Consider the following 21771-nt stretch of genomic DNA (forward strand, 5'->3'; position numbering starts at 1 on the left):
TGATGTGGTAATTTAAAATAATGGTAATATACAATATGCCACATACAATATAATATAATATACAATGTAATAATGGTAATATACAATATACAACATCACAGCAGTGATGTGGTAATATACAGTAATGTGATACCATACAATAGGGACGAGGAGGTCAGTGAGTATACCTAGGAGCCATAGCAAAGAACAGAATTCATGTGCCATCAAAAAGCATTCAGCATCAACTAAGGGGAAAATATGCGCGCGCGCGCACACACACACACACACCCCCATCCACCCCCCTACACACACATTACACAGGACAAACAGAGCATACCTGGAGGCCACTGGTAGACCACTTCTGGTCTATATCATCTCTAGGGTCCTTCTCTGCCATCTCGTATTAAGGATCCGCCACCACCGTGCATGTTAAAATTTCATCTTAATTGGGAGGCCATTAGGTTATGGTGGCTTTTGTTCTTTAAATTTTGTCATAAGCAAGCACAAACCCTAGGTAAACAGCAAACAAACCTGGACACTCTACCAATCAGAAACCCTCAATGAATCTCTAACCAGAGACTTTCCATTCTAGCTAATTGAATCTATTTCCTTTGTCTCCCTTCTGCTCCAGCCTATAAAGGCCCAGTGCCTACACTGCTCAGCAGAGCTCCCAGAACCTTTTCTGGTTCTGAGTGCTGCCTGATTTGTCAATTATCCTTTGCTCCAGTAAGCCCTATTAAGTTTATTTGGTCTAAAGGTTTTCTTTTAACACCTATCATGACTGCATATTATCTTGGTGGCTCCTCCACTCCCCCACCAGCCCCTGAGGCTGTCCTTGATGCTGATTTCCTCTGCATCGCCATGTGTTTGTAGAGCAATGCTGTTTTCCACCTGAACCCTAGGACTCTAGCTTTGGCCCTGTTCCAGTCTGAGCTCTTTGCCTTTCGCAGGTTCCTTCTTATCACACAAGTCCTTAACGCGAAGCAGCTCTGTGCAAGCAGGATCTGGCCCGGGCTCATACACCACACTACAGGGGCTCTAGTTGTTTCCAGAGTGATATTTTGGCTGCAGCAACTTCTCAGGTCCATGCCTATACACAGAGTGTGGGGATATTAGGGTAGGGCAGCCCTGCCTGGAGCAAGACAAGCTGGGTGACCTGAAAGGAGGAGACAGAGGGATGCTGATGTGGCAGGACAGCCAGGGTGGACCTAAAAGAGATGCTGAAGACAGACCCTGGAGAGGAGACATAGCCCTGCATGCCACCTGGGCCTGAGTGGAGATTCCTGGGCTGCTGTGGGCTCCCAACTGCTCTGGAATGGAGTCGGGATGTTGTTGGAGAACAGCCTGGCAGGGGTGGGGGCCAAGTGGTCTGGACACCTACCAGAAATAAACAGACTGCAATGAAACAGATCAAGAATCCCTTCCAATTAGGACAGTTGTGTAGATTTAAAAAAAAAAAAATTCTTTTTTTTTTCCTGAAATAGGAAAGGGAACAAAATGCAAAAATCTGTTCTTTCCTTCCAAAAGACTTTAAGTAGCAAATAAGCAAGGTGTCAGGACTGGGAAAGCCTTCTGTCTAGGCTCTGAGTAAATGAACTTGCCTTTTGGTATAGAGCTTGAGTTAAAATTAAAAAGATACATATGCATATCTTGCAACAAGAATGATTCTACATGCAACGCCTTAAAAAGAAATCTGAACATTTTTCTGAGTAGGGCAAGCGAAGAGAACAGACAACCATCCCTCCTCCAGAAATCCATCAACAGCCCCTCTGCTTCCACAGCAGATGAAATTTCTCAGAGCAGCTTACCAAATGTCCTCGTGGTCTGAAAACAGAGCAGAGGTCTTCACTGGGTTCTTCTAGATAAAGGCACTTACAGTACCCCTAGTAACAAAGACACCATCCATGTAAAGGACTGCCACACCCACCTCCACATCTGCCCCCAACTTCAGTGGAGTCTTCAAAGTGTGCAGAAATATCTGCAGTCCTTATACCAATTATCTGTGTTGCCCCGTTTTTATGTAAATTTGAATCCAGTTTTAAATTCAAATTTAGATTCCGTATTTTGAAGACCTAGAATAGTGCCTGGCTCATGGTTGACACTCAATATGTTTAACTTCTTTCTGTCTCCTAATTTCAACTGTAATTGACTCTTTGAAAACCTGACCCCAAATAGTTTAATGTATTTCCCATATAGCCATAGATGCAGCCCAGCAGAGGGCTGCCAGCAACCTTAGGAAGGGCTTATTGGAGCATTTGGATGACATCCCCAAATCTTCACCTGGACTAGGAAAACAACTGTGTCAAGTTTAGTCCAGGAATGTTGGCAGGTATTAGAAACAGCCTCAGCAATGCAGATTTGGGAATTTTTAGAGTGAACTTATTTCAGTGGGTGAGCTGTTTAGAAAGTTGCCAGAGAGGGAAGTTGTCTGCCCATAACCCTGGGGCAAGCCATTGAGATTGGACCACATCATGTGTTTTTTACTTCCACGTACTTCATTGTTTCATGCCCTCCAAACTGTCATTCATGGCTTCTCCAGATAGACCACTTCAACTTCACTGTAGGTAACTAGGGTCTGAACTGACTTAGCCCAGGTAACGGAGGTACTGTGCACTGTCCTACACAGAGGCAAGGACGAAGAGGGGGCTCCCGGACCTTATATGTAGAGCACACTTCCTTGTTCCTAAACATGGCTGTGGAATTGGATTTCCCCCCCAGAATTTAGCAATGCAGTCAGGCCCCAAAGAAACCCTGAGACCATCTGATTAACCCAAGGACACCCAGGGACATATTGTGTAGCTTCCGTCCTCAGTAGCCCCCTCCCTACTCCCACATTACTCCCCCAGCAAGGCAGCTTCTTCCTTTGGGCACCTGCATTTTTGCCAGTAGAAATGCCCACAAGGAATCATGAGCACCGGACATCTGCCCTGCCTGCTTCTGCCCTCTTAGAAGTACACTTTGGATCACTTGTACTTTTCTGTCTCTGCTCCAGCAAATTCCTCTTCCCTCCCGGACACCATCCTCACTGCTTCCTTGCTACTTGTGCGGAAGTAGCCCGCGGGACGGAGTCCGCCGAAACCTTTGGTAGACAATGGGAAACTCCACAAGTTGTTTCCCATCTAGGTGTGGAAAAAGCGGAGACAAACATTTTCCCTGCCCAAGCCACTCCAGTAGCTGGTGCAACTCCTTGGGAGTGGTGTTAACACGTTCTTGGAGTTTGGTTTGGGAGCTGGGTGGGAAACATTTACAATTTTTTGTGATGTGCCCATTTCAGAGAGGTCTGCCAGTAATGCTCAGAGGACTGGAGGAATGACTATTGATCACTTGGTATTTGCTTGAAGTCCCATTCAATCTACCACCTTAAAATAAAATGTTCTTAGTTCAGAATCTGCAAAAGGGATTTTTAATGGATTTTGGTGCATTTCAGGGATATTATTAGACTAAAAGCAAGAGCTATGGTTTACAGAAACCACACTGTATGGATGATGCAGTTATTATTTCCACTATTAAAACCCCACTCAATGCTGTCACAGGGAGACCACTCAAGCCTTGCTGAAGGGTGAATACATGTTAAATTCAGTGCTCTAACACACAGCATCTAAACTTTTGTATCTGAGGCCTCTTCTTTACTATTAATGTGTACGTCTCATACTGTTCCCATCCCACCCTCAAATTTTGAAAGGCACCTAGCTAAAAATCACTATATATTTTGCATATTTCCTTTACCCAAAAGAACTTCTGTTGAATGTTACTTTGGGTAGTTTGTACTAGAAAAACTAATAGCTTTTTAAAACTTTGTAATGGTAAATGTCTACATAATGTTGAATATGCTGTTTGCACTACACTTGGCTTCTTAAGTATCTCTGATTGGGGATGAAGTCCAAGGGTAGACCTCACCTACTAGATGATCACAGCTAAAGTGCTTACTGTTTTTTTGTTGGGTTGGCAGACAAATAAGCCTAGACCACCTCTACATTCTTCAGGGAGCAGAAGAAAGGGGAAGGAGGTGGCCGGGCTCAACGTGGGGAAGTAGCCATGACAGCACCATCCAGAACTTTCTGGACCATTGGAATTGGGAAAATCAGCAGCAAAATGGATATATTAGAACAGGTGGCAGGGGGAGGGGATGTGTCACCATGGCCAGTGGGCCACTGTAGCCTGACCCGTTTCTCCTTGCTGCGTGACTTTTGATTTCAGGATGGAATATGAGAAAACATGGCCAGTTATAATATTAACATTTTAGTAGCAATGTTTTCATGGTCATTATTCTCATTGACATTTGTAGGAATCAGCTGTTGCTGCATGACCAACCATCTCAAAGCTCAATGGCTTAAAACAATTCCATTTCCCATTGCTCACAGTCTGCAGATCCGCCTGGAAGTCCTTCTGGATTCATGGGGGCATGGGCCGCCAGCTGTGGCCCCGCAGGTGGCTCTGTTGATCTGGGCTGTGCATACTCGTTTTGGGGGGGGTTTGGCTCCTCTATGGCTATAAAATTCCAAAATACTTGTGACTGACCCAGTTAGGTTTTCCCTTAGGAGCTTCTTACCCACAGCAGGCCAGCCCAGGCCTGTTCACAGGACTGTGCCAGGGGCCCAAGACAGTGGAGCACTGCAGGACCTCTGTGGGCCTCCACTTTTCCTGCATCTGATTGGCCAAAGCTAGTCACAAAGCAGATCAAATTCAAGAGGAAAAGGAACAGATTCTACCTTCTGATGCCAGGCCCAGCAATGTCACATTGCACACGTTGTGGATGCAAGGACGGAACAGTGAAAAACTTTGAGACATTTCCCATTCACTCTACCACAACGTTCTTCTGTTCCAAAGAGTAAATGATCTAAGACACAATTTTCCCCTGGGACTCAATAAAGGCATTCATATTTCAGTTTTTTTAAAAGGTGGCTTATTTCGATCCAGCAATCCCATTACTGGATATATACACTAAGGAATACAAATCATTTTACTATAAAGACACATGCACACATATGTTTATTGCAGTACTATTTACAATAGCAAAGACTTGGAACCAACCCAAATGCCCATCAATTATAAAGAAAATGTGGTACATATACACCACAGAATACTATGCAGCCATAAAAAGGATGAGTTCATGTCCTTTGCAGGAACATGGATGACCCTGGAAGCCATCGTCGCAAAGTAACGTAGGAACAGAACCGAACACCACATGTTCTCACTCATAAATGCGAATTGAACAATGAGAACACATGGACGCAGGAAAGGGGACAACACACACTGGAGCCTGTCAGGGGATGGGGAGTGAGGGAAGGGAGAGCATCAGGACAAATAGCTAATGCATGTGGGGCTTAAAATTCAGATGACAGGTTGATAGGTACAGCAAACCACCATGGCATGTGCATACCTATGTAACACACCTGCACATTCTGCACATGTATCCCGGAACTTAAAGTAAAATAAAAATAAAAAAGGTGGCTTATATGTGGACAATTGTTCACTGCTCTATTAGAACTAGAATTGGAGTTTTGTTATCTCAGTGAGTGGAATAATATAAACATGGATGATTAGGTCAAAATAAAGCATTCAAACTAGCAGTCACCTGGGACACTCGTTCAAATGCAGATTCATGGTCCCAGAGAATCTAATTCAATAAAAGCCAGGATAAGGCCCTGGAATCTACATGATAATAAGTGCCTCGGGGGTATGATGCAGGTGATCCTGGAAACCTTATTTGAGAAACACTGGTATAAAGAAGTATGTGCATGCATATATGCGTGTGTGTGTGTATGCGTGTGTGTGTGTGTATGAGACAATAATATCATCTTCATTTTATAAAATAGGAAATTAATTACCTGCTTAGTGGCCTGCCCAAGTTCACTTGGAAGATTAATTACAGAGCTGGGATTAGCACCCAAGTCTCTTGGCTCTAGATCTGTGGTTTGCGGAGTGCAAAGAGCCCCCATTCCTCTTGAAAGCATTTTCCTTGTTGGGCTTACTACCATGTCTAGAAGCCTCCCATTGTCATCCTTGGTCCCCTCTTCAGTATCAACAGGATTATTCCCACTCCCCTCCAAACCTTGAAAGGGATCTAGATGTACTCAGGCATTGGTTAAGTGGAAATATTTCAAATAATGGGAATGTAGGGAAGAATATCTTAAAAACTGCTGGCCCGGAGGTCTCACACTTAAGCTTAAATTGATGTATTTTATTAGTTGCTGGCTCCCAGCTTAGTCCTGAGAATATGTTTTCCATCCCTTCAAGAACATGCAGTGACAAGAGAGGAGGAAGAGATAAAGAATGAGAAGGAAGAATATTTCTGTTTTTCTCTCTCTACAGGTAGATTCCTTGTACTTTCATGCTAACGAACCTAAGTAAGGCTATCTGGATGCTGAAGGCTCTCACTGCCCCAGAGTCAGTCCAGAACCATGAAGGCAGGCTGTGGCAGGCAGAAAGGACTGCCACTCCCTCTCAATACACCCTGCTCATTTCTCATTAACTGGATCTGAAGGCAACGAAAATACCGATTAACTTAGGGGTTAATTTGTGGGGTTCTGGTTAGTCAAGATTTTCTTGATTGAATACAAAAGGCTTTCATTTACAAAAATCAATAATTATAAATTTTAAAGAATGTTTAGTGCAAATTAAGAACAGACTTTCTTTTTTTACTCTAAGTTCTAGGATACATGTGCAGGATGTGCAGGTTTGTTACATAGGTAAACATGTGCCATTGTTGTTTGCTGCACCTATCAACCCATCACCTAGGTGTTAAGCCCAGCATGCATTAGCTATCTTTCTTGATGCTCTCCCTCCTCCCGCAGCCTCCCCACGACAGGATCCAGTGTGTGGTGGTCCCTGCAGTGTGTCCATGCATTCTCATTGTTCACCTCCCACTTATAAGTGAGAACATGCAGTGTTTGGTTTTCTGTTCCTGTGTTAGTTTGCTGAGGATGATGGCTTCCAGCTCCATTCATATCCCTGCAAAGGACATGATCCCATTCCTTTTTATGGCTGCATAGTATTCTGTGGTGTTATATGTACCACATTTTCTTTATCCAGTCTATCATTGATGAGCATTTGGGTTAATTCCATGTCTTTGTTATTGTGAATAGTGCTGCAACGAACATACGCATGCATGTATTTTTAAAATAGAATGATGTATATTCCTTTGGGTATATATCCGGTAATGGGATTGGTGGGTCAAATAGTATTGCTGGTTCTAGATCCTTGAGGAATCGCCACACTGTCTTCCACAATGGTTGAACTATTTACATTCCCACCAACAATGTAAAAACATTCCTATTTCTCCACAGCCTTGCCAGCATCTGTGGTTTCTTGACTTTTTAATAATTCCCATTCTGACTGGTGTGAGATGGTATCTCATTGTGGTTTTGATTTGCATTTCTCTAAAGATCAGTGATGAGCTTTTTTTCATATGTTTGTTGGCTGCATGAATGTCTTCTTTTGAGAAGCGTCTAGAACAGACTTTCTAATACAAAAGTTTCAAAGAAATAGTATTAAGGGAGGGGACCACCCCTCATATTGTCTTATGCCCAATTTCTGCCTCCAAAGAAAGAAGAAGTAAAAACTAAAAGGCAGAAATGAAATCCACAGGCAGACAGCCCGGCGCCGCACCCTGGGCCTGGTAGTTAAAGATCGACCCCTGACCTAATTGGTTCTGTTATCTGTAGATTACAGACATTGTATAGAAACGCACTGTGAAAATCCCTGTCCTGTTTTGTTCCGATCTAATTACCGGTGCATACAGCCCCCAGTCAGTACCCCCTGCTTGCTCAATCAATCACGACCCTCTCACACGCACCCGCTGAGAGTTGTGAGCCCTTAAAAGGGACAGGAATTGCTCACTCAGGGGGCTCGGCTCTTGAGACAGGAGTCTTGCCGATGCCCCCGGCTGAATAAACCCCTGGTCCTTCTTTAACTCGGTGTCTGAGGAGTTTTGTCTGAGGCTTGTATGTAGTACAATAATAACAGGAAGTATGATGACAACAGTTACTGAATGCTCACTGTGTGCCAGACACATTTAGTCCTCAATCAGCCTTATGGAAGTTGTGGTACTATCCCCATTGTACAAGTGAAAAACTGAGACTTAATTTCTGATAAACTAGTTACCTTAGGATCAGACAGCCAGCCAGAACCATAAAAAAAAAAAAAAAAAAAAAAAAAAAAAGCTTAAACTGAACAGCTCTTAGCTTCATAGTTCTTGTCTGTGAAATGAGAATAATAATTCCCAGCCAGATGTCTCTGTTAGTAATAGAGACAATGACTTTAGTGCCAGTTATATTGGAGACAGACATTCAGTAAATGATACCTACCTTAAAGGGACAGACAATCCCTGAGGCCCTTCCTCACCACAGGAAACTACCAAAGGCTTAACTCTTCTGATAATCAATTCTCAGAAAGAACCAATAGCAGAGAGCCAAGTTGTTAATTTCTTCCAAGCTTCCCTCCAAGATACTCAATGAGGATTTGAAAACAGTATCAAGGCAGGGCTGGAGGTTTTCCAGGAGAGAAATACTATACTTTTTATCTCTTTCCTCTGGTAAGAGGGAGAGGCTCAAGAAAAGAGGGTTGAAGAAATACTGAAAAAACAGTGGTTGACTTACTACTTGGGTGATCAGTAGGAGCCCAAACCTCAGCATCACACAGTATATCCATCCATATAACAAATCTGCACATGTACCCCCTGAATCTAATTTTTTTTAAAAAGAATAAAAGCAGTGTTTGAGCTGGTATCAACCTTTTCCAAGAAGCTTGTGGTGGGAGCTCTTCCAGGCTAAGGAATGGAGGCCTGAAAGTAGCAAACAGCCCACATACCAGAGAAATCAACCATCATTCTATATCTGCTATGTTGGCTTGCTATGATTTAAATGTTGGCGTCCCTCCAAAATTCATGTTGAAACTTAATCCCCATTGCAATCATATTAAGAGTTGGGGCCTGTAGGAGGTGATCAGGCCATGAGGGCTTCACCCTCATGGATGGAATTAGTGCCCTTATAAAAGGTCTTGAGGGAATGAGTTCATTCCTTTTACCCTTTTGCTTTTCTGCCTTTTGAGGACACAGCATGAAAGTGCCATCTACTAATATGAAGCAGAGGGAGAGCCTTCACCAGACACTGGGTGTGCTCACACTTTGATCCTGGATTTCCCAGCCTGCAGAACTGTCAGAAATAAGTTTTTACTATTTATTAAATCACCCAATCTAAGGTATTTAATTATAGCAGCAGGAACAGACTAAGGCTAAAGATGCCATGTTTGTTGCAAATTAATGTGTAATTCAAAGATATACAAAATCAAGAGACCATAAAAGGATATTATTACACAGTTGAGAAGTCATAAAAAACAATGTAGCATGCTTTCTTGTGAAATGTAACAAGAAATATTAAAAAACTAACCATAGATCCCACAGCCATTGAAATGACAATAAAGAAATACTGTGAATAACTCCACATACGTAAGTTCAACAACTTAGATGGAATGGATCAATTCCTTGAAAACCACAAACTACCCAAACTCAAAATGAAACAGATAACCCGAATAGTACTAATTTGTAGTTGAAAAATTTTACAAATGAAATCTCCAAGCCAAGATGGTTTCACTGGCAACTTCTACCACACATATAAGAAATAACACTAAATATGCACAATCTCTTCCAGAAAAGAGGAGGGAATATATCCCGCCTAATTTTATGAGTCCAGTTTTACACTGATATCAGAACCAGACAAAGGCAGTATAAAAATTAAATCTACAAGCACTTTGGGAGGCCGAGGCGGGAGATCACAAGGTCAGGATATCAAGACCATCCTGGCTAACATGGTGAAACCTCATCTCTACTAGAAATACAAAAAATTAGCCGGGCATGGTGGTGGGCACCTGTAGTCCCAGCTATTCAGGAGGCTGAGGCAGGAGAATGGCATGAACCTGGGAGACAGAGCTTGCAGTGAACCAAGATCATGCCACTGCACTCCAGCCTGGGTGACACAGCGAGACTCTGTCTCAAAAAAAAAAAAAAAAAAAAAATTAAATCTACAAACTAATATCTCTCATCAATTTATTTATTTATTTATTTATTTATTTGACAAGGTCTCATTCTGTCACCCAGCCTGGAGTGTAGTGGCATGATCACAGCTCACTGCAGCCTCCACCTCCCAGGCTCAGGTGATCATCCCACCTTAGCCTCCCAAGTAGCTGGGACTGTAGGCATGCACCACTCCTGACTAATTTTTGTCTTTTTAGTACAGATGAGGTTTTGTCATGTTGCCCAGGCTGTTTCTCATAAATTTAAATGTAGAAATATTCAACAAAATATTAACAAATTGAATCCAGCAATATATACAAGAACTTATGTACTACAACCAAGTAGGATTTATTCTAGTTATGCAAGATTGCTTCATCATTCAAAAAATCATTCAAAGTTATCCACTGTGTCAATAAGCTAAGGAGAAATATCATATGATAATATAAATTGACACAGAAAAAATATTTGACAAACTACAACACTCTCATGATAAAAATTATCTGCAAGTTAGGAATAGAGGGAATCACTTCAACCTGATAAAGAGCATCAACAAAAAACCTGAATCTAATATCATACTTAACGGGGAAAAACTGAATACTTTGCCCCTAAGGTCAGGAACAAAGCCAGGGGAGGATATCCACTCTCACCACAGTATACATCACAGTACTAGAAGTTTTAGACTCTGCAATAAAGCATGAAAAATAAATAAAATACATACAGATTGGAAGGAAGTCATAAAACTTTCTCTATTTGCAGTTTACACAATTGTCTATATGGAAAACCCTAAGAAGTCTACCAAAAGCTCCTTTAAGGAACAGTGAGTGTATTAGTCCACTAGGGCTACATAACAAAATACTGCAGACTGAGGGGCTTCAACCACAGAAATTTATTTTCTCACAGTTCTATAAGCTAGAAGTCCAAGAGCAAGGTGCTAGCAAGTTGATTTCTGGTGAGTCCTCTCTCCTTTGCTTGCAGATCACTGCCTTCTTGCTATGTCCTCACATGATGTTTTCTCTACACTTGCATTCCTGATATCTTCTCCTCTTCTTATAAGGACACTAGTCCTATTGGATTGGAGACCCACCATTATGACCTCATTTAACCTTAATTACATCCTTAAAGCCCCTATCTCCAAATCGAGTTAACCAGCTTCAACATGTAGATTTTGGGGGAAAAACATAATACTGAGTTTAATCACATTCTAAAATATAAGGTCAATACAAAAAAATCATGTATATTTATAAAGATAGTAGTAAACAATTAAAAACAAACAAGAAATTGTAAGAGCCCCTCCCAAAAAAGAGATATGTATAAATAATTTTAACACAATGTACATAGAATCTATGTGCTGAAAACACTATAAGGCTGATGAAAGAACTTGAAGAAGACCTCAATATATGGAGAAACATACTATGTTCATGGATTGGTAGACGCAACAAGAAAAAGGCCAATTTTCCCCAAATCAATCTGTGCTTTTGATGTAATGTCAATCAAAACTCTAGCAGAATTTTCTGTAGATATTTGACAAACTGATTTTGAAATTCATATAAAAGGCAATGAAACTAGCATAGCCAAAAGAAAATTGCCTTTGGAAGAATCCCACTATCTAATTTTAAGACTTATAAGAATCAAGACAGTGTGGTATTGGCAGAGGGAGAGACACATAGATCAACAGAACAGAATAGAAAGTACAGAAATAGACACAAATCAATTTTTTTTGTCAAATGTGCAAAGGAAATTCAATGAAGAAATGATAGTATTTTCAACAAATTGTGTTGGCATTTATACACACAAAAACATGAACCTCAACCCTGCAGCTAGCTATAACCATTTAACCAGGTTTTGGGCAGTGGGATATAAGTAATTATTTCAAGATGAAGCTGTTGAGATCCTCCCAGTTCTCCAGCTCCTCTCCTGGAGGTGGTGCTGGCGAGCTACTTTCAACCACGAGGTTGAGGACAACTGGAGCAGGAGCCTTAACCCAAAGAACAACCACATGTTGAAGAAGGCAGATATGCTGGGCCAGTTGGAAACCTTGGTGAACTCATGAGGGGGTGCTCACCTTTCTGCCCTGGGCTGTTTACGTGAGGCAAAAATAATCTTTGAACTCATGTAGGCTAATACACTTGAAGATCTCTGTTATAACGAATATACATATGCATTGCAGAAAAGTATAAAGGGTAAAATAAAAGTCATTCAGGGTCTCACTGAGACCTGTCTACCCAAGAGAGACATACTTTGATCTCACCTTGGCCCTTTCGATATGCTACTAGGGTAAACTTAAAAAAAAAAAAAAAAGTTGGCTTGGTGCAGTGGCTCACACCTGTAATCCCAGCAGTTTGGGAGGCCGAGGCGGGTGGATTACCTGAGACTGGGAGTTTGAGTCCAGCCTTGCCAACATGGAGAAACCCCGTCTCTACTAAAAATACAAAATTAGCTGGGCATGGTGGTGCATGCCTGTAGTCCCAGCTACTCGGGAGGCTGAGGCGGGAGAGTCACTTGAACCTGGGAGGTGGAGGTTGCATTGAGTCGAGATTGTGCCTTGCACTCCAACCCAGGTAACAAGAGCGAAACTATGTCTCAAAAAAAAAAAAAAAAAAAAAAAAAAAAAAAAAAAAGTCAATGAGCTTGTCTAGCATTGTGGTAGATTTCTTGAAGAATCTTGGATTTGGGGAGTAAGGTATAGGAATCTATTTCCTTTTCAGCCCTTAGATTGCAACAACTCTCCCTGGAGATTGTGCCACTAACATGACTACTCAGTGCTAGAGTCAACCAGATTTTGACTGGCTGATAGTCAAGCAGCCAATCCTTGCTAATGACACGTGCCTACACCAAATCCAACAAGAGGAATGAGTATAATACAGTAGTTAGGAGCATGGTCTTTGGAGTTGAAAAGTCATAGGTTCAAATCCTAGCTTTGTTTCTTACCACCTGTGTAACTTTGGGTGGGTGTCTGAACTTGCCTGAATTTCAATTTCCTCTTCTTTAAAATGAGAATAGATAGTACCACCTCCGTCTTAAGCTTGTTGTGAGAATTAAAATCACATAGTTTGCCTCCTCTGTCGCCCATTGTGTTCATTCATTATAGTACCCATTCAAATGAATTTATTAAATATAAATTATTCACCTAGTGTCAGCTGAAAATGATGTTATCTGCCAAAAAAAAAAAAAAGAATTAAAATTTATTTTCTGGAAAAGACTGACTACACAACTTTAGTTCAAAATCCTAAATTTAGAGAGTTGACAACAAGATGAGCCAGGATAAGCTGACCTTTCCTGGTTGGTCTGCTGCAAGCACAGGATGGTGAGGGTTTGGGGTCACGAGGGTTTGGGGACTGTCATATTTTTAACAGAGCCCTTCATGGAGCTGAGTCTTTCCCCACATAAGCTCCTGCACTGGCATTCATTTAGTATAAGTGCTGAAAGCTCTCAGAAGAGCAGCAAAGACCTTGCTCTGGAAGGTCACTGGCCCCGTCACTTCAACATTCCTTTGCAGAAAAATTATAAGTGAGTCATCGAAGACACTGAATCACATGGAAGAGACTTTCAAATAATTTGCACATTGAATAAAAAAACGCTGCCTTTACCTCATCCCCAGGATGAATTTTCTGGGCCCATCACTTTAAAGTGCATTGATAGAAATTATCAGAACTCAAATCATCAGGCAATTGTTAATTTCATTCAAATCCGAAGGTCAGTGGCACAATAGGGCTTGGCATGGGTTCTTGTGCTTCTTTCACGTGGCTCAGATTTCCGCATCATTCACAGCAGTTAGTGAAGCAGCTCTGCTGCAAGGAGGGAACGGGGTGGGGGCGAAGCGGGGGGAGCTGCCAGCTGTGGCATTGTGTGGACCAGGAGATATTTCCAATTAGGCGAGAGTGGGAGGTTGCCTCAAGAGAGATAGGAAGATGACTACTCCCATGCACTACAAAAGGGAAGAGAGTTTGACTCTCTAGGGAGAGTTCGCAGTTGAGAAATGGCTGCATTTCCATTCAGTTGCCTGACTCCCTGCAAAGGGTCAGAATACAGAACTTTTCTTCCCTGTGGCTGAGCTGAGGCTGAGCTGAAGCTGAGCACGGTGAGATCACAGTGGACGCTGCAGTTCCCAGAGCCCCCCGGCTGCTGCCTATCTCTGTACCTTTGCAGAGTCTCTCCCCCTGCCCTGGATGGGACCAACAGCGGATTAGACACTGCAGAAGAAGACGTGTGAACCTGAAGGTGAAGATGTAGCAAAAAACAAAACAAATTAAAAAAACAAAAAACTACCCAAAATACAGAACAGAAAGAGAAAAAAACTTTTTGAAATGAACAAAATATCAGTGACTTGTAAGACAAATCAGGCAGTCTAATAAATACACAGTTGGAATTCCAAAAAAGGGGAAGACGTAGAGGGGAAAATACATGAAGAAACAATTTTTTCCAAATTTTGCAAAAACTATAAATCTTGAGATGTATGAAGATCAACAAAGCCCAGGAGGATAAACACAAAGAACACTACACCAGGTGAACGTCATCATCAAATCCCCAAAACCGAGTCCTGGAAAGATTATCTTAGGGACAACCAGACAAAAAAATGACACTTTACACACAAAGAAACAAAGACAGGAATTGCAGTAAATGCTTAGTAAGAAATTATCAAAAACACAAGAGACCGGAACAAAGTATTTTAAGATGACAAAAAAGAGTCACCCTAGAATTATACACCCAGTAAATATCTTCTAAATGAAAAAAAAAATTGAAGGCTTTCAGACAAAAAAAAAAAAAAAGAGGCTAAGATAATTCTTCATCAGTAGACCTGCACCATGAGAAGTGGTAAATGAAGTCCTTCAAGGTGAAGGAAAATGATACCAGATGGGAACTTGGGTCTACACAAAGAAGCGAGAAGCAACAGAAAATTTAAATACGTGATAAATAAAAATACTCTGGACTGGACACCATGGTTCACGCCTGTAATCCCAGCACTTTGGGAGGCCAAGGAAGGAGGATTCCTCTAGCCCAGGAGTTCGAGACCAGCCTGGGCAACATAGGGAGATCCAATCGCTATAAAAAATAAAAATACTTTTTTCTTATTATAATTTTTTAAAATTCCTTAAAAGGTAATTGTTTAAAGCAAAAATAACAGCATATTGTGAGGTTTATGACAAAAGTGGAAGTAAATACATAATAATAACAGAAAAGATGTGGAGAAGGGAAGTATATTACAAGGTCCTTATATGTGAGGAAGTAAAATAGCTCCTTTTTTTTTTTTTTTTTTTTGAAACAAGGTCTCACTGTGTCACCCAGGCTGGAGTGCAATGGCACAATGACAGCTTACTGCAGCCTCAAACTCTGGAGCTCAAGAGATCCTCCCACCTTGGTCTCCCAAAGCACTGGGATTACAGGGGTAAGCCACCAGGCCTGGCCGATATGATATTAATTAAAGGTAGACTTTGATAATTAAAGAAGAATATGATAAATCCTAGAACAACACACAAAAACAAAATGAAAGATATAGCTAATAAGCCGATGGTAAAATAATGAAATAAATTCAATACAAAATCAGGAGGGAAAGAGAAAAACAAGTAAAGAAGAGATGAAAAATATTTTTAAAAATTAAAAACAAATAAGATGGTAAAATTAAACCCCAAATCACATCAATAATTATATTAAATATAGTCAACCTATTCTGTCTAGTACACAAACCACTAGCCACGTGGGGCTATTGAAGTTAAGTCAAGGCTGGGCGCAATGGCTCACGTCTGTAATCCCAGCATTTGGGGAGGCCAAAGCAGACAGATGGCTTGAGCCCAGGAGTTCAAGACCAGCCCAGACTCTACAAAAAAACATTAAAATATTAGCTGGGCACAGTGGCGTGCACCTGTAATCCCAGCTATGCTTGAGCTTGGGTTGGTGAGGCTCCAATGAGTCAATTCACACCACTGCACTGCAACCTGCATGACAGAGTGAGACCCTGTCAAAAAAAAAAAGAAAGAAAAAAGAAATTAACTTAAACGTTAATAAAATCAGTTTAGTTCCTCAATCACAGTGGCCATATTTCAAGTGCTCAGTAGCCATCTGGTTAGTGGGTAGCATATTAGATGGAACATTTATAACGTTTTCATTATCACAGAAAGGTCTATTGAAAAGGGTTTGTCTAAGTATTCCAATTAAAAGCAAAGATTATAAGACTGAGTAAAAAAGCAAGAACTATTATTCAAGGGAACACACACACAGAGATCAAAAGTTAAAGAATATAGAAAAGCTGTACCATGTAAACACTATTCATAAGAAAGCTGGAGTAGTTCTATTCATGTCAGACAAAGACATTTTCAGACTTTCAAACAAGGCATAAACCAAGAATAAAGAGGAATATTTCAAAAATGATAAACAGATCAATTTAGCAAGAATACTTAACAACACTAAAAATGTTTGTACCCAATAGCAGAAATTCAAAACCCATGAAACACTGCACAGGATTTTCCTTCCTGCATGAAACAACATAAAAAACTAGACAAAATATGTGAAACAATGGTTTTCGAGACATTGGATTGGGCAACAAACGACAACAATCCTTGAGAGACAGGAAACCAATGAGGCGAGTCCTATAATTGCCTGTCTTACTGCCTGAAGAGGGTCTCCAGGCCCTGGTGCAGGGATGGGGCACATAGCTAGAACCCAATGGATTCCCTGAGTGGAAGAGATGGAGCTGATGGCCCAGGGAGAGGACAGAGGCGAGAGATTACAGGGCAGACTGCCAGAGAGGAGAGAGCTGCAGAGAGGACTCTGGAGGTCTGCAGGCTCCTCATCAACTACTGGTGAGGCTAGAGAAGGAATAGCCCAAAAAGATGAGGGGGAACATTACCTGGAGCTCACACCAGGCCAGAAATGGTGCTTATTCTAACCAGCCAGACAGAAAAACCTCAAATGAGAGAGGTGTTGGAGAGAACACTTGGAAGGGTCTTGTCTACACGGTGGGTAAAAAGTAGCCCTAAAATGGTTTCACAGGGCTAGATATATGTCAAAATGTATCAGTATTAGATGTATTAGAAAAGAGGTAAGAAAATATATGAACAACTTTATGCTAATAAATTCAACAGTATAAATAAAATGGAAAAATTCCTTGAAAAACACAAGTACCAAAATTGTCTCAAGAAAAAAAATAGACAATCGAAGAATTCTATGTCTATGTAAGCAATTGAATTCATAATTACAACATTCTCACAAAGAAAATCACAAGCACAGATGACTTTACTGGCAGATTTTCTGAAAGATTTAAAGAAGAAACACCAGTCCTACTCAAACCCTTTCAGAAATTGGGGGAAGGAACAGGTCCCAATTAATTCATGGAATCAGCCTTCTTACTTTGATACCAAAACGAGACAAAGACATTATTAGAAAAGGAAATCACAGACAAATATCCCTCGTGAACATAGATTCAAAAATTCTAAGAGAATTTTAGAAAATTCCAGGAATATATGAAAATTATAATACTTGGGTTTCATCCCAGGAATTCAATATTTAACACTGGAAAATTATCAGTGTAAATTCACCATATTAACAAAATTAAAGCAAAACCAATAGATGCAGGAAAATTATTTGACAAAATTAAAAATCCAGTTAAGAAAAAACTCTCAGGAAACTAGGAATAGAAGACAACTTTCTCAACCTGATTAAAGGCATCTCTGAAAAACCTACAACCATCGTAGCAAGAGGAATGATGAATTCCCTCCCTCCTAAGCGCAGCAACCAGGCAGTATGTCTACTTTTAGGGGTTTATGCAGCATCATACTAGACGCCAGAGTCAGTGTATTAAGACAAAGAATAAAAGATATAAAAGGCGTACAGATTGGAAAGGAAGAAGTATAATTGTCATTATTGAGAAACAATATATTTATATACAATGAAGATTTTTAGAATCTGCAAAAAAGCTACTAGGACTGACAAATTAAAGTGTAACAGGGTCATGGGGTAAAAATCATAGGCCAACAAACAACATGAACTGTATTTCCATTTACTAGCAACAACTGAAGATTGAAATCTGGCTGGATATGGTGGCATGCATTTGTAGTCCCAGCTACTCAGGAGGCTGAGGCAGGAGGATCATTTGAGTCCAGGAGTTGGAGGCTGTTGTGAGCTATGATCGTACCACTGCACTCCAGCCTGAGTGACACAGGGAGACTCTGTCTCAAAAAATAAATTGAACTTTAAAAACAACACTATTTACAATATCACCAAATGACATACATAGCAATATGTTTAGACAAAATATATTAAGGCTTTACACACTGCACTATAAAACATTGCTGATATAAATTAAAGGAGACCTAAATAAATACCTATACCACATAAATGGGAAAAAAGACTTAATATTATTAAGATGGCAGTTCTCCTCAAATTGATCTGTAGTCTCAATACAATCCTAATCAAGTTCTCAACAGGCTTCTTTTATAAATATTAGATAATTCTCAAATTTAAATGCAAAGAACCTAGGATATCCCAAGCTATTCCTTTGAAAAGGAAGAATAACATTAGAGTCTTCGCATTGACTGATTTAAAGACTCACTATAAAACCTACAGTGATGAAGACAATGTGAGACCAACAGAACATAAAAAAAAGTCAAATGTGGATCCACACATTAATTGATTTTTAACACAAGGGCTAAGATAATTGAACAGGAAAAAGAGAGTCCTTTGAACATATGGTGCTAGAACAACTGTATATTCATACTGAGGGAAGAAAATGAAGCTCGGTGCTGTCTCAGCATAAACAAACAACACTCAGAGTAAAACTCAAAAGTGGATCGCAGACATAAATGTAAAAGCTAAAATAATAAATATTTTAGAAGGAAATGTACGAGAATATCTTACTGATTTGGAATTAGACAACAATTTCATAGACAGGACACAGCAATAACCACAAAAGGAAAAATTGATGTATTACCCTTAATCAAAATTAAAACTTCTGCCCATCAAAAGACATCACTAAAAAAACGAAAAGGAAAACTACAGATTGTGATAAAATGGTAGCAAAAACATTATCTGACAAAGGGCTTATATCCAAAAGAAATAAAAAGCTTCTGTGATTCAGAAATAAAAGAAAAAGAACTCAATTTTAAAAGAGATGAGGCTGGGCACGGTGGCTCACACCTGTAATCCCAGCACTTTGGGAGGCGGAGGTGGGCAGATCACCTGAGGTCAGGAGTTTGAGATAAGCCTGGCCAACATGGCGAAACCCCATCTCTACCAAAAATACAAAAAAAATAGCCAGGTGGAGTGGCGCATGCCTATAATCCCAGTTACTTGGGAAGCTGAGGCACGAGAATCGCTTAAACCCAGAAGGCAGAGGTTGCAGTGAGCCCAGATGACGCCACTGCACTCCAGCCTGGACGACAGAGAAAGACTCCATCTAAAAAATAAAAATAAAAATAAAGAGATGGGAGCAAAACCTACACTTTGCAAAAAAAGATACACAAATAGCAAATAAGCTTGTGAAAAGATGCTTAACATATTAATAATCTGGAAATGCAAATTAAAGTTATAGCATGACAGCACACGACCACCAGAAAGGCTAAAATTAAAAAAAGGTGGATGATGCACGGTCCCCAATGACCCCCCTTCCTGGTACTCCCGTCCTTGTGGCGTCCCTCCCCTTGACTATGGGTCGGACCTATGACTTGCTTCTAACCAATAGAATATGGCAAAGGGGATTGGACGTCACTTCCGTGTTTATATCACAGAAGACGTAACTTCCGTCTTGCCAGCCCAGTCTCTCTAATGACTATCTCCCTTCCCGGATGTGAAGAAGTAGGCTACGTTATGCAGCACCCCATGAAACAAAGACTTGAGTGTGACCACCAGGCAACATCTGGCAAGGAGCTGAGTTCCAACAGCACACCAGGAAGTGAATCCTGACGAAAATCCCAAGAGCTTGGGAGTGAATCCTTCTCCACTAGAGCCTGAGATGAGCCTTGCCCTTGACCGAAGCCTCATGAAAGAGTCTGAAACCTTAGGCCCAGATAACCTGTGCCAAGATTCCTGACCTGCAGAAACTGCGGGTCATAAAGCATGTTCTTTAAGTCTCTACATGTGTACTAATTGGTTATGCAGCTATAGATAAACCGGGAGATGGAACAATTGGAACTGCCCTACAGTTATGGGGGGGCATAAAATGGGACAAGCATTTTGGAAAACAGTTGGGCAGTTTATTATAAAGTTAAAGACACTTGCCCTAACACCCAGCATGGAGCTCTAGGTATTTACCTTAGAAAAATAAAACATGTGTTTATACAAAGATGTATACATGAATATTCATAGCAGTTTCATACATAATAGCCTATTAAGTAGAAAAACTCAAATGTCCATCCAAAAACAAATAACTAAAGTGTGGAATATTCATACAGTAAAATACTACTCAGCAATAAAGAGGAATGAGCCACTAACACGTTCAACAACATTGATGAATGTCAAAAACGTCATGTTGAGGAAAAGACCCCAGACATAAAAGAATATATTTTTATATTATTTCTAGATCTGTTTTCTACAATCGTAGATTAGATTTACGCAGAAAACAGATCTGTGGTCATCTAAAACTGGAGGTGTGAGATTAGGATTGACAGCAAAGGCTCACAAGGCTGACTTTTGGGGGTGGTGGGCAAGTTCTACATCTTGATTGTGACAGTATTTACAATCAACTGTCAAAACTCATGAAGCTGTTCACTTAAAGTTGGTAAATTATATTTTATGTAAATTTTTACTTGATAAAGTTTTTTTTGTTTTGTTTTGTTTTTTTTTAATGATCTCAAGGTGGATTAGAGACTTAAACTGTAAAACTCCCAGGAGAAAACATAGAGAGAAGCCTTCATTATATTGGGATTGGCAATGATTTCTTGGATATGATGCCAAAATCACAGTACACAAAAACAAAAACAGAACACAGCAACCGAACAATTATTAGAGTGAAAAAGCAAACTATGGAATGGGAAAATGGGAATGCTGTTCTGCATAGCAATGCAACAACTGACAGAGTGAAAAGGTAACCTACGGAATGGGAAAATACATTTGCAAACTATGTATCTGACAAGGGGTTAATATCCGAAATTTATAAGGAACTCCTATAACTCAATAGTAAAAAAATGGAATAACTCAATTTAAAAATGGGCTAAACACTAGAGTAGTCATTTCTTTAAAGAAGGCATACAGATGGCCAAACGGTACATGAAAAGATGCTCAACATCACTAATCATCAGGAAAATGCAAATTAAAACCACAATGAAATGTCACCTCACACTAGTTAGGAGGGCTATTACCCATCCCCACCACCCCCCCCACCTCCACCCCCACCCCCCCCACCTCCACCCCAACCACCCCCCCCACCTCCACCCCAACCACCCCCAAAAAACACAAAGGTAAGATTGGAGAAATTAGAGCCCTATTACACTGTTAGTGAGAATATACAATGATGCAGCCACTATGGAAAACAGTATCTTAATTCCTCACAAAATTAGAAATAGAATTAGTTTATGGTCCAGCAATCTCACTTCTGGGTATTTATCCAAAAGAATTAAAATTAGGATCTCAAAGAGATATTTGCACTCCCATGTTTACTGTAGCATTATTCACAATAGCCAACATGTGGAAACAGACTAAATATTCATCAATAGGTGAATGAATAAAGACAACAGGGTACATATGGACAATGGAATATGATTAAGCCTTAAAAAGAAGGAAATCCTTCCATATGCAACAACACGAGTGAAAGTGAGGACACTATGCCAAGTGACATAAGCCATCACAGGACAAATACT

Source organism: Macaca mulatta, chromosome 13 (genome assembly GCF_049350105.2).
Source record: "Macaca mulatta isolate MMU2019108-1 chromosome 13, T2T-MMU8v2.0, whole genome shotgun sequence".
NCBI lineage: Eukaryota > Metazoa > Chordata > Mammalia > Primates > Cercopithecidae > Macaca > Macaca mulatta.